The following is a 12,330-nucleotide window of genomic DNA, read 5'->3' as shown; positions in this document are numbered from 1 at the left end:
CTACTCCCCTCCTTGGTCAACCTCCTGATCTCTTCCTGTCGAAGTGCTGCCCACATCTCTAAGCAACCGTGGAGAGTCACTCTGCTTAAGCTTTGGAAAAATGTCTCCCAGTCCTCGGAGACTGCATTAAGAGTAGTCCTAACCATAAACTCTAGATTTGGTGTAGATCCCACGGAAGTAAGCTGGTCACGAATTCCTTGCAACCTGAGAAGGAATGGATCTATCTGCTCTCTCTTATTCATCTGATATGCCCTCAGCTGGTTCTCCAATAACATCTTCTCTGCACGGAAGATCCCTGGTACAAGGAGGTCAGGGTGTCCCACATCTCCCTTACTATGTTCTTCTCAGCAATATGTGGTATGGCATGATCTATGACCCTGTCTAGGATCATGGATTTTGCCTTCGCCTCGGCCTCCTCATACTTCTCATTAGCAACTGGGTCAACTGGGATAGTTATGGTTTTCAAGGCATAGTCCTTGATGTGATGTTTATCCAGGATTGCCATGATCCTGGCCTTCCAGATGACAAAATTGGAAGCCCCATCCAATCTTTCCTAATCTCTCAATCCATTCACTGCCATCTCTGCTCGTCTTCTATACTCCCTCTGAGTCTCGACTTCCCACCTGGAAATCCTCCGGCCAACTATTGAACCACTCTTTTCCAATCATCCTTTGCCGCCACAACTCAGATTTGTAGTGCTTCCCTCTACCTTGGTTCCGTCTCCTTAGACATTGTTCTTCTCAGATAGAAACAACATCTCACCAGCTCCTCAAATCACAATCTGCACAACTCCCTTAGCCCCGACAATTGACGAATTTGAGCCCTTCAGGCTTTGCGCAATCACGGCGAAGGTTGAAATCTGCTCCTCCGACCAACTGCGTCAATCCTACCTGGCTGAGTAGGATGATGTAGCTCTACTTGAGCCTCTTCTTCATCTCTCTGCCTCTGCACTGACCCTTCCCTTGGCTCGAAATGCTGACACAGGCTTTGCGTGAGCTTCTGCGTCACCCTCTAAGCACTACGTCACCTCTTCTCTTGTCACTTCAGCTCTGGGACAACGCCGTCTCTTAGGATAGTTGCTTCTACTGCAAATTTTTCAGATTTCTTCTGCTGACGTCTTCAGTCCTCCTGTGATTTGCAATCGTTTTGATACCATGTGAAAATTTCTAAATCGAACACATCGGAAACCCCTACTGCAATATCTGGTTTATTATCTCCTACTTGTTCTTTACATTAATAAGTTATTTATATGCATAGATATCGAAATAAGCACAATTGCAGCCTTCACAAACATACAAATCAACCACTGAAATAAACTGAGACAACATAAGGGAGACTGTTATTCTTGGAAAATCGTCCCTGGAAAAACCCAGTGCGGGAAAGCCGGTGTAACAAAGATGAGGGTTTTATTATTATACAGTTTTATGATTACAACTAGGGTGCTAGAAATGGCTCACCCTTTAGAGATTATCCTTGGTAGAAGTGCCTTGCTCCAGAGATAGATATTTTGGCTAATTCAACGACCGGATGATTGGCGCCATAGTGACTTCAACTATTCCTTACTAAACGAAAGCTGCTCCAAGCTAACTTCTGGAAGTATGTCACCCTCAAAGGACTGCATCACCCTCTACGGCTCTGTGTTTGTCTCTCAACTCTCAGTTTGACCCACAGAAACACCATAGCGCAACTCCTTTAGCCCAATGCCAGCTCTGATAGCCTTTGCTTTTGCCAGCGTCAGCTTCTCGTCCTCCTATGTCCTCTTCATTGGCCCTCTAAGCCTCTGCGTCAGCTCTGGCTACCTCTGCGTCAGCCCAAGCTGCCTCTATGTTGTCTCTCCGACACTTTCTCTGCCTCTCTGCTATGTATTCTCAGCCTTCTACCGAACTGCCCCTCGCTGCAACTGATCATCGACTCGATTTCTCAGAAAACCCTGCCCCAGAAAATTGAATTGGCTGATCAACTTGGTATGCCTCCAAATGAACCTCAAGCTTCCTCTTATACTTTTTCTGTTGACGATTCAACGACCGAGATCAAGTCCCTAATCAACGACTAAGACTAGATCTGGTTTGATATTCGTCTCTTAGAACTTTCTCACCCATTTTATATTAATACACATTAATATTTTAATTTTCCTAAGTTTAGACTTAGGAACCCCATTAAAAAGATTAATTATTTTAATATCTCTTCATCCGGGTGGAATTTCTCCAAATGATTTATGGGTCTTGGAGATCTCATGTGCCTTAGTCTCTCCACTAAATTTCACGGCTAGAGCACATCCTATGCTACCAAAAATCAACATATACATGGGATATATGTCAAAGACTATATTTTTCTGTATTAACGAATACAGTTGATGCGAAGGTTGTTCATGATGAGGACAGTCTTCGGGATTTGGTTAAGAATTTTTCCAAGGGGTGTGTTGTCGAGGACAACAACCATTTTGACATGGGGGAGGATGTCAAGCCCTTAGGCTATTTACCCGAGCACGCCTGAGTTAGGCTGAGTCGAGTTCAGTGGAACAACTTGGTTGGCACGAAGGGCGCGTCGGAGACTAGTTCCACGAAAAGGCTTTGGCGAGACGAGCGCACGAAGAATGCACCTGAGATGAGTTTCATGAAATTTGTTGTCGCACAGATTGTCACGACAACGCTCAGACCAGGGGCTGTCACTTTGATCCCCGATCTCTCCGTTTAAGCCTGTCTCCCACGGCTAAGGGGGGTAGACCCTATGGGAAAATGAATGACCAACTGTGAAACAATTGGGTTGCGAGACACGAGGGAAACAAGCACTTAATTGATTTTTATTATGTTAATAGACCAGTGCCTTATGAATGAGTGATGAAATGATTATTTATCAAATGCTGCAGAGATACGAACTCATCAATGATCATTTATCATCAAACAAAACTTAACTTTTTACTAAATGCGAGATAATCAACAAATGCTTAATGGCTTAATGATACTCCAGTAGTTAAAAGTGCTTTAAACAACCACGTAAAATGCTAACCAGAGATCACATTCATATAGTTAATCTTTAGATGAACATTTAAGCATGTTTAACCATATCAAAAATTTTAGTCTCAGCAGAAAAGATGAAATATACCAATTCTTGAGCCAAGACTGAAATTGAAATTTTTTTTCCCAAAATATTATTATTATTATTATTTATTTTTTTATTTTTTTAAAGTTAAATTAAAAACTGATAACTCAAATCCTAAATCTAAATCTAAAAAAAAAAATAAAAAAAATCTAAAACTTAAAAGGGGACTCTTTTTTTTTTTCTAATTTTTTAAGTTCACAAAAAAAAGTCTACAATCTAAATCAAACTAAAATCTAATTTAAATTAAAAGAAAATTTTTTATTTTTTATGAATTTTTTTATTTGATTTATGATATATAAAAAATAAAACTAAACTAAACTATAAAATCAAAATTAAAATTTAAAACTTTAAAATCTAAACGTAACTAAACTAAATGAATGTATACCATAAAATTAAATTAAATCAAAAATTTAAAACGATACTCCTATCATAAAATAAAACCTAGGAAATCTGATCTAATTTAACAATGAAATTAAACTAACCCTAATCGTGCAGCATGTATATACAATGAAATTAAAAGAAAGTCGTACGCTTGTTTTTATTATGCTCTTGCGGGCTTGTGACGGAGGAGATTGCTGAGGCAGTGGGGCTATGGAAGGAACAAGTACGCAGAGGTTTGCAGGTTTAGCGTGGAGGAGAGCCGACGGAAAAAGGAACTGGCAGCAAGTGAAAAACGCAGGAAGCAAATGAGGAGCAGATAGAACGCAAAGGACGCAGGCATAGAAGGCTCTGACGACAGCGATGAGCAAGCTACAGTACAGAAATGGAAAAAGGATGCAGGTGACCACTGCGTGAAGGACAATGGCAACGAAATGGACAAGACGGATGAGGAGCTTTAGTGTCTGCATGGATCTCGAAACATAAATACACAGATGTGATGACAAAATTCATTCCGGCTTTGGGGTTAAGCTGAAGGAAAACTCTGCCGATCATGGATCGGTGAGACAAAAAACCTTCCGGAACGTAGATTATCACTAGAAAATTAGGTCCACCTAGGCAATTTTCATACATGACTCAGCTCTACTAAGATTATTTACAATTCACACATGCAGACTGGGTTTACAACATAATATGATAAGGTTGACGATGACTGTCGAATGTCACGGACACGTTGATCAAGCGCTATCCCTTTTGCGAAGAAAAGGGGGTGTACTTGCTATGGGGAGTTGACACGTAGTGGTCAACATCTGGCTCTACTTGGGGACACGTTGTTGTACTGCAGGAATGTGAGAATCCAGAATCTGCATCCATGCAACACACAACAAAATAAAAGTAGCGTCCATTCAAAAATCATCATATAACATTTAAGCACATGAAAGATAGAAGCTCTTCATTTATTAACAAGGAAAGTAAATCTAATCCTAAATCAGAAATAAAATGTTGAAATAACAAGGAGTAGGGTTAGAAATACAATACAAAGGATGCCTTATGGCATCAGATATCATCTTTGAAGAACAGCTTGAGCATTTGGCCATTCGCAGGTAGATCAAGTGGTTTGCCATCCAATCTGCTCAAGTGGAATGAGTATGGTCCAACTACGTCTCGAATGATGTATGGTCCCAGCCACAAATGTCAAACTTCTTATGTTTTCCTGGTTTTTCATTCTTCCAGTCCCAAAGCAGTACCATATCTCCCACCTGCAAAGATCTAGATCGAGAGAATTTATCAAAGCTTTTATTAATGTTAGATTGATTTTTACATATAGCATCAAAAGTTGTCCTACGAGCTTCATCTAATTCCACAATCTCATCTATTCTAATCTGAACAACATCTTTATTAGTAGAAAAATTCTGATGGAGTTGATAAACTGGCAATTTCAGGTGCACAGGTAAGGTTACATCCAAGCCATAAACTAATTCAAAGGGAGATTTACCAGTAGCTTTCTTCTTAGTGATTCTATCTGCCCATAAAGCATACTTGATTTTGCTATCCCATGATCTCTTATTATCTCCTACTATCTTCTTGATAATGGTTATGAGATTCTTGTTACTTGATTCAGCCAGACCATTACCCTGAGGATAGTAATTTGACGAATGAGATAAGACAATGCCATACTTGAAACAAAAAGATGAAAACTCTGAGGAACTAAAAGCTTTGGCATTGTCAGTAGTGATCTTAGCAGGGACACCAAATCTAGTAATGATATTATTTTCAATGAAATCCATAATAACCTTTCCAGTGGCATTCGTAACAGGAATGGCCTCAACCCATTTAGTGAAATAATCCGTAGCAGTCAAAATCCATGAGTAGCCATTGCTAGAATTTTCATGGAACTTCCCTATGAAGTCCAGACCCCAATGCTGAAAAGGTGCCTCTACAATGACAGGTTGTAGGGGCAGGGCAGCAAGCTTCTGTTTCCCAGTGAATAGTTGACAGGCTTGACAAGCTCTAATAAATTTGTGCACATCAGAAAAAATTGAAGGCCAATAATAACCAGCTCTCAGGATTTTGTGGGCAGTAGTTCTAGCAGCATAATGACCACCACAAAATCCTGAATGAAACTCAGAGATTAATCTCTTGGACTCAACGTCATCAACACACCTAAGCACTATGCCCTCAGGATTTCTCCACCCAAGGCCATCCTTCATAATGCAATACTTAGTGGCATTTAGTCTAAGAGCCCTTCTCTTATGAGCAACTAAATGGATAGGACACACAAGACTCATCAAGTAATAAACAATGTCCTTGTACCACTCATGCTCTCCTAATCTTTGCAACTTCGGTGAAGATAAATCGCTAAGACAAAACAAACCAAGAGTCTTTTCGTTACCTTCAGTCAACATTTGAGCCAAACCTTGGCCTTTGACAAGCTTGGTGCGTCTGATTTCTAAATCATATTCTTGTATTTTAGTAACCCACCTAGCATGAGTCCCTAAGCAATCGGTTTGAGTTAATATATCTTTAACAGCAGAATGTGGGACGAAAGCAATGATTTTAGAATAACCCACATAAGTTTTGAAATGCTTAAGGGACTTGACCAAGGCATAAGCCTGCTTTTCCATGGTATTGTACTTCAATTCGTAATTTTGAAGTGCTCTACTCATGGAGCAATAGGCTGCTCGTGACCATCTTTATTCTTTTTTAACAGGACACCAGCAATGGTATCTTCGGAAGCGAAAGAAAAAATCATGAAATCCTTGGAATAATCGGGACTAACTAAGACAGGGGCTCTTGCAATAGCACATTTGATTTCTTGAAAAGCCTTTTTGCCGTCTTCTTGCCAAACAAATTTTGCATCTTTCTTTAGAAGACTTTGAATAGGCTTAGATATTTCTGCGTAATTTGGAATAAACCTTCTAATAAAATTTGTCTTTCCAAGGAAAGACTGAAGGGATTTAAGATTATGAGGAAGAGGAATCTTTTGGATTGCTTCAATTCTTTCAGGACCAATCTTGATTCCATCCTTAGAAATGATATGGACAAGTAATTTCGCTTCTGTTACTCCAAAAACAGACTTAGCGGGATTCAAAGAAATCCCGTATTCTCTACATCTGTGGAAAACCTGCCTAAGATGATTTACATGACTAATACCATCTTTAGAAAAAACAGTAAGATCATCTTGGTAGATCTCAATAAATTTCCCGATTAACCCCTTGAAGGCATAATCCATAGCCCTTTGGAATGTAGCCCTAGCGTTTGTTAATCCAAACGGCAGTTTGATGTATTCAAAGGTACCCCATGGTGTGGTGAATGTGGTTTTATGACGATCTTCGTTTTTAACCCATACCTGATTGTATCCAGAAAAACCATCTAGCAGTGACATCGTTCTAGAACCTGTTACTCTTTGCAACAAAGTCTCCATGTTTGGTAAAGGGTAATTATCTTTCTTGCATGCTAGATTAAGGTTTCGAAAATCGACACAAAGCCTTATCGTACCATTCTTTTTCCTAACAATCACCAGATTTGAACACCATGTTGAATGCCTGGTTTGAGCGATAATTCCTGCTGCAAGCATTTTCGCAAGCTCTTTCTAAACCAAGGGGGCTAATTTAGGATTAATTTGCCTAAGTTTCTGGCGAAAGGGTTTACCATTTTCATCTTTTAAGGGGATACTATGTTCCATGACATCTTCCCTATAGCCCTTTAATTCATCATAAGAAAAAGCTAAAACATCTCGATATTCGCGAAGTAAATTAGTTAACTTTTTTCTTTCCTCCACACTAGTACCTCTACCAATTTTAACAATCTTTGGGTTTTCAGAAGTACCAATGTTTATCTCGAGATATTCGCCTGGGTCCATCTTATTTTCTTCTCTCAACTTCATGGCATCATGCCGATCAAAATGTTGCTCTAAGGCAACCACATTCCTAGGAGTAGGATTTATGATATGCTCATAATTTAAAGATCCATCCTCCTGAGAATCTATCTGGAAATCTTTAAACTCATCCAGACTATTAAGAAAACGAATGACCTATTTTTCATCATAAAGACCTGCCAATGCTCTGAGTTATCTGGAACAGATGGTCTAAATATTACTTCCATTTTGATCTTATCATTAATTAGCTCATCAGATAACTGGAAAGTAGTAGCAGCTACGGCAAGTTCATCCGCCAAACTATTTTTCTCTCTCGGGATAGCTTTGAGGTCAAGGGCATCAAAGTGCGCCATAGTATCCCACACAGCATTTCGATAATTCCTTAGTCTTTGATTTTTGGATGTGAATTTATTTTTCAGCTGCATGATAACTAAATCAGAATCCCCCTTAATGCTAAGCAACTTAATCTTCAAAGATTTTGCCAATTCAAGCCCCAACAATATAGCCTCATATTCAACGACATTGTTGGTTGCTTCAAATTTTAATCGATAGGCAAACTTGAAAATGTGATCAAGGGGAGATTTAAGCACTATTCCAACACCTTTACCATGCCTAGACGATGCACCATCAAAGTACATATACCAAACTTTATCTTTGAGATCCTTAATCTTATCATCGGAAGGAATTATGAAATTAGACATGATGGCATAGTTCCCAATGTCAGATTGCTCTTTGATTATCTTGTTGTGAGGTCTCTTAGTATCTTCGACATGAAATTTTCTTTCGGACTCTCTATTTGGTCTTACAAAACCATCACCCCTAGGAGAAGGAATCATAGCATATGACCAATTCATTTCAATACTTCCTCCTAGATCAGAGGCCCACTTTCTGGATAAAAGCATACCCCAGGCATCAGGCACATCTACAACAACAATATCCATGACAATCATGATGTCTGGGTAAACTGATAGATGAACTTGCAAATCTTTGATCAAACTATGCACTTCAATTTTCTTAGAATCCATGGTACATATGTTATAGTAGGGTCTAGAAACTCTTAAGTTAAGTTGTTCCATGACCCTTTTAGTCATCACACAAGCTGACGCACCAGAATCCAACATGCAATTATTCAATTTATATCCATTAACTAATAAGGTGATAAAGAAAGGCTGGTGATCTTTGTTATCAGCGTCTAAGCTTTGCAAATATATGGGAGCATCGTGATAGTCAACTTCTCGAGTCTTTTGTTGAGAAGTATTTGCTTGAGAACCTTGAATAGCTTTTAGTAACTTGTCTCTTTGGGAAGGGATTTTAGCAATCTCGGAGACAGGAACCCAGATTTTTGCATTGTTAAACCAACTTTCCAAATCGACATCTAATCCAGAGTTCATACCAAGGTTAAATGTTCGAGGGGAATTTGATTCCGGCTTTGATCTTTATCCCTTCTCTGGTAGGTCAAACCTTTATCTCTAGCAATTTCCAAGATTTGCTCGGGAGAGGGTTTTTCACCATATAACCTAGCCAAAATGTCATCTTCATTTTCAAGGTTATTTATACTAAAAGCTGATGAAGGATTCATAACGTCACGACTCTTTTCCTTGACCTCTATCCAATCATCCATAGACAAAGGAAACTTGTTACCTACTACATTTATTTGATCCCCTGCCCCAAACATTCCATTATCTAAAATAATTCTAACGATGAGACAAGTGGCCTCTTCATGAAGAGCATCGCAAACCCGACAGTAAGGAGGAGCATGATCAACCAAATTAGTTAGCGGATTAGGAGGTCTCTGCTCACTAGATTGACCCTTCTTTTGTGTAATATCCCTTCCCTTAATAATACATAATAAATAATAAAAATAATAATATAATAATAAATAATAAATAATAAATAATAAATAATAAAAATAATAAATAATATAAATAATAAATAATAAATCACTTAATAATAAATAATAAAAATAATAAGTCTTAAATAATAAATGATATTTAAAAATATACAAGAAAATAAAAATAAAAATAGTAATAATTATACTAAAACTCTAAATCAAAATAAATAGAAATAAAACTAGAAAACTATCAAAAAGAAGGAAATAAAACAAGAAAGCTAAAAATCAAAAGAAAAGTAAAGAAATAAAAGAAGAAAGCTAAAAATCAAAAGAAAGTTGCATGTAGACACATGGAGTGTGTGCATGTGGTTCCCCTTTCAATGTTGTTCTATTTAATAGATGGTGAGGAAGATGAGAGGCATTCCTGCATTCTATCATTCCGAAATTCTATCTTTCATTCTGTTGGGAGAATGGTATACTAAGACTTAGGAGCACTGGCAGTAGTTCGTTGATTGAGGGCTCGGGGGTGGCCAGTTGTAGCAAGACGTTGCACAATTGAGCCTACGGTTGGGTGGAGAGTCTTCCCCAAAACCTTGTTGCGGTAAGCCTACTTTGACCACAGTTAAACAGGTAAGCACTATTCACTCAATTTGAATTTAGTTAGTTAATTACACGTTTATTTGGCTAGGTAAGTGCCACTCTTATTTAAATTTAATGTTAATAATTTAATTAGATATTTATTTTGGGCTGTAACATGTGGTTTATTTTGGGCTATTACATGTGGTATAGGCAGTTTCAACTCTGTGTGACCTTTAAGTAAAACTTTTAAGAAAAATATTAGATTAATTTTTTCAATTATTTTGTCTGTGATGATTAAAAAAAAAATTAGTGAAACTAAATTTGAGAGAAATAAATACACATTTATCATTCATGCAAAGATTAATTTCTTATCTTTTTCCTTAAATGCTATGTTTCTGTCTGTAAAGGAAATGCTATGTTTCTGTCTGTAAAGGAAATTAAAGAAAAAAAATATTTTTACGCCTAGATGTCTGCCCCTGAGGTATCTCCATGAAGAACCCGGTATCAATCTTTCCATGTATATCTCTAGCATATAGGTTGATTATGCCCGAACAAAATTCCTGAAATCACTCCATCCACTCTGCGTCCCTGCGCGCCTTCGCCAAATCGACCCACTCGTCCTGTCGCCTCCAAATAAAAAAAAACCCACCCTTGGATAAGGCGCTATCCCATTTTCTGCTGGCCTGAATTTGCTATACCATATTATTACTTCATGTTTGCCCAGTGGTTGTTCATATGTTAGAAACATTTTCCTGAAAGTGAGGGTGAGCAATGAACAGAGTTCGTAAATTATATTTTCCCAATCGATCAAGATTTTCGTATTCTGCCGCGCCACATGCAAATCTTAAAAGAGTGCCCCACCAACTGGGAATACATGACGCTCCTTAAAACATTCCCTGGTATTTACAGGAAAATAGAAAAATTCGATTTAAATGATTTATCGATTTCTTTTGGGAAGCCGTCAACACTTCTGAGCACTTCTGAACGAAAATCTCTCCAGTATTTGAAGTTGATTTTGAAAAATAAATTATTCAGAGTATTGGAATCTACAATTTAATTTCCGAGGCTGTTATTCACCCTACCTAGTGCGTAATTTTCGTGGTTGAGCTTTGACATCAATTGCTTTGAATTTTTTTTATTTAAAGGAAAATCAATTTCCTTTGAGAGAAAGGTTATCATTTTAATTTTTATAAAATCACTGTAAAGAATTTTTTTTCAATTTTTCTTATTTGTAAACTTTCCTTACTCTTTTATTATCTAAGAGCTTTAAATTCCTTAAAAAAAATATTTATCTTCCCATTAAAAAAAAAAAATAAAAAGGAGAGCAGCATGGAGATTACTATCAGCGACAGGGGACTGCTGTCCCTCATCTTGACACGCCTATCGGGGCCGCAGGATCTGCTCTCGGCATCCATGGTGTGCACAATCTGGAACGAAGTGCTCACGTTGGCAGCCAAAAAGCTCACAATCAGGTCCCGTGCACTTCTCCCTTCTCTCGTTTCTCGCTTCAAACATGTCAAGCACTTAAATCTCTCTGAGTGCATGGATCAATTGCAGGACCAAGATCTTTAGTTGGCCTCCGAATGCCTTAAAAACCTAGTTACTTTATCATTAGGGAACCCTGACCAACCACAGGAATGCATTTCAAACATGGGGTTTGTAGGGTTTGTGAAAAATTGTACTATGCTGGAGGATGTTGCCTTGACTTCCATACCCAATCTGCAAGATTCGGGTATTGAGGCGTTGACTAGTGTTTGTAAAGGGCTTAACGCTATCAATCTCGTGAATTGTAGGAAATTGTTTGATAATGCCCTGGAAAGCCTTAAAAACTGTGACAATATCCAAGAATTGGGTTTAAAGGGTCGTTTCTGATTCACTCCATCTGGTTTGATAAAATAGGTGAGAATTGTCCAACGCTTCTGAAGTTCACACTCAAGCTTGAGTCGACGAACTGTGACAATATCCAAGAATTGGGTTTAAAGCGTCGTTTCTGATTCACTCCATCTGGTTTGATAAAATAGGTGAGAATTGTCAAACACTTCTGAAGTTCACACTCAAGCTTGAGTCGTCCGTCGACATTACCCTGGCCCTCCAGTCTCTGGCCCGCAATCGGCAGGAACCGTCTTTACAGTTCTGATGTACGGACTTGTGTGGGAATTACGAGGGTAATCTCTGGTTTGGTAACACTTGCTTTGTCTTGTAACTGGACTGCTTTAATGCTTGGTAAGTCATTGCATCAAGGCCAAACCGTAATAGAGTATCCTAGAAAGCAGTGTTGCGTGATAAATTTGCAAATGGACGATGACGTGGCTTTGCTTCTATCTCGATAATTATATGCCTCTGATCTAGCAGTAGTTTAGTAATTATATGCAGTAGATATTTATATGTTTCTGATAGCGGTCTTTTAGTAATTGATATAGCAACAGGTATGTAGTTGTAAAGGAGGCAAGGACTATTCTATTTATAGGCCATCACTTAGGGACAAAATACTCTCAAAAAGGCTTGAAAACTGTGATTCATATTACTATGTACAAATAGAATGGATGACATGGCCTTGGTTCCACAT

At 38.2% G+C, this 12,330-nt stretch overlaps 1 pseudogene; it reads left to right on the top strand.

Moving 5' to 3' along the window:
- Nucleotides 1-11,071: 11,071 nt before the first annotated feature.
- On the top strand, nucleotides 11,072-11,651 carry LOC149230737 (putative F-box/LRR-repeat protein 8; annotated as a pseudogene).
- The last annotated feature ends 679 nt before the right edge of the window (nucleotides 11,652-12,330 follow it).

Source organism: Pinus tabuliformis, chromosome J (genome assembly GCF_031772625.1).
Source record: "Pinus tabuliformis cultivar Carrire ecotype Pingquan chromosome J, CPIR1, whole genome shotgun sequence".
NCBI lineage: Eukaryota > Viridiplantae > Streptophyta > Pinopsida > Pinales > Pinaceae > Pinus > Pinus tabuliformis.
This window is presented reverse-complemented; position numbering and strand designations above follow the sequence as displayed.